At 25.3% G+C, this 2478-nt stretch overlaps 1 long non-coding RNA gene across 1 annotated transcript; it reads right to left on the bottom strand.

Annotated features, from left to right (window-relative positions):
* Positions 1-252: 252 nt before the first annotated feature.
* Positions 253-1669, bottom strand: LOC136077861 (uncharacterized). Its single transcript, XR_010637321.1, has 3 exons — positions 1507-1669; positions 923-1062; positions 253-701 (listed from the first exon to the last, which is right to left on the bottom strand). It is a non-coding gene; the product is annotated as an uncharacterized LOC136077861 (long non-coding RNA).
* Between the last annotated feature and the right edge of the window lie 809 nt (positions 1670-2478).

Consider the following 2478-nt stretch of genomic DNA (forward strand, 5'->3'; position numbering starts at 1 on the left):
ATAAATGAAAAGCTAACTTATTCAAATAGCTATCATTGTATTTGTAAAACATCCTATACAAATGTAAAAAGAATATTAGCAAAAAAATATAAATGCCATATCAAGAGGTTGTGAAATTCTTAAAGAAAACTCACAAAGAATATTGATATCTATACCAAAAACAGAAGAAACGGATTGTAGAATATTTTCGAACAAACAAATGAAGCTTGATCAAAAAATATTTTTTAACAAACAAATTGAAGCTTAATCTTTGTATTATTATATTTTTCATCATTAAAATCATCATCTGTTTTGGAATGAAATTGACCATATGGTCTACCAAGATAGCTTTTATATTTTCCTCTTAGTTCTTTGTGAAAATACCAATAAATTGATCTCACATTAGTCATAGTTGTAGAAAAGACTAAAGTTCTTTTAGCTGAATAAGTATTCAAAAGAATATGTTGAACAACTGGGTAGAAAAATTTCTCTGGATCTCTAGACTCAATATGTATTAGGCCGTATTTAATATTTCTTCTTTCTGGTATAGATGATATAATAACCAAACTATGCATACAAAGATTATCAATAATAAAGTCAGCAGTACTTTTAGCTGCAGTTGCTGTCGATGCCAATACTGGAATTCTTTTAGGGACAAATGATAGCAATTCGAGAGTCTATTATAATGAGACCGAAATGCATCTGATTGTGTACTTGAACATCTATAACAATCACAGACAAATAAGGTATAAATAAAATCATGTAAATCACAAGATTTTACTTATATAATGCTATAGGTAATGTATTTATCTTTTCTTTCAATGAGTAAAATTTTTTTCATTTTAATTTAATTTAATGTATTGCAAGAAGTTCTGACATTAAGGTTGTAAATATCAATGTTTACTTTATGTAGAAAATTTATCTATACAACAAAATCACTTACCACTTTTTCGCACAATGACTTTCATTAATTGCAACTGCAACAAGTTTCTGATTAAAGGCAGAGTCATTGACAATTGATCTATAAGTTGTTAGAATGGCTTCAGGTGAACAAAATATTACATTTGCTTCATTGTAATTTATCTAAAAAAAAACAGTTTATTTTTAAACAATAAACAACACTCCATAATTCAAAAAAAAAATTTACTTGAAGCATGTGTTCAAATAAAATTCAATTCAATATCATATATCTAAATTCAATATCAGAATAATATAATATTTCATAATAAATGCTTAACACATTTAGAATTAATGAAATATAATAATGCATTTCTAATCTTCAATGCAATTTCAATCTAAATGTATTTAGCATTAAAAATTTTTCAATAAATGATTATTTGCATTCACTAGAAAATATTTTATATGTTTTCTACAGAAAAATGAAATCAAAATTCCAAAATTTATGAACAATAATTCAGAAAAAAATGATTTCTCAGGGTAATTACCAAGCAAAAACTAGACCTTCTCTAGAGAAATAAAAAACTTTATTTGGTAACTAAAATAATGTATAATAATGATAATTATTACCTCTGTTTGATCATCTTCAATATTTTTTCTTTGTTGATTATGCTTTATAAAAGCTACTTTGATTCCCTTTTTACTAAGTGTGTATATGTAACCTTAAATTATCTATCCCAAATCATTCTTCGGTTAAGTACGGTCATAAATCAATCACAAACTTATGCGTAAAATCTTGGAATAAATTACCTCTTGACCTTAAATCACTAAACTCTATTACACAATTTAAAACCCGTCTTTATACTTTTTTTTTGTGGATATATACTGTTTGTAAAATGTTGGAACTATTGTGGGTCATTATTATTATTGCTTTTGTATTGTTATATATGATATAAATATTATTATAACATTATTCTATATGTGTATGTATGTATATGTGCGTCTATATGTGTGTGTACATATGTATGTAGGTATGTGTCTATTTGTATATATGTATGTGAGTGCTCATGTATGTGTGTATATGTATGTATGTATGTATATATGTGTGTATGTGTATGTATTTATGTATGTGTATATGGGTATGTATGTTGTATGTATATGTGTGTGTATATGTATATGTGTATGTGTGTGTGTATATGTATGTATGTATATGTGTATATATGTATATGTATACATATGGATATGTATGTGTGTATGTATGTATATATATATATATGTGTGTGTGTGTGTGTGTGTGTTTTTTGTGTGTATGTGTGTGTATGTATATGTGTTTTTTTTTTGTGTGTATATATATATGTATATGTGTGTATGCATGTATGTGTGTGTATGTATGTGTGTATATGTACATGTTTGTGTGTATGCACACACACACACACACACACACACACACACACACACACACATATATATATGCATGTGTATGTATATGTGTATGTGTATGTATATATATATATATATATATATATATATATATATATATATATATATATAAATATACATATATATATGTATCTGTGTGTATATAAATATATATTTATATAT

The sequence above is a fragment of the Hydra vulgaris genome, chromosome 03 (assembly GCF_038396675.1).
Source record: "Hydra vulgaris chromosome 03, alternate assembly HydraT2T_AEP".
NCBI lineage: Eukaryota > Metazoa > Cnidaria > Hydrozoa > Anthoathecata > Hydridae > Hydra > Hydra vulgaris.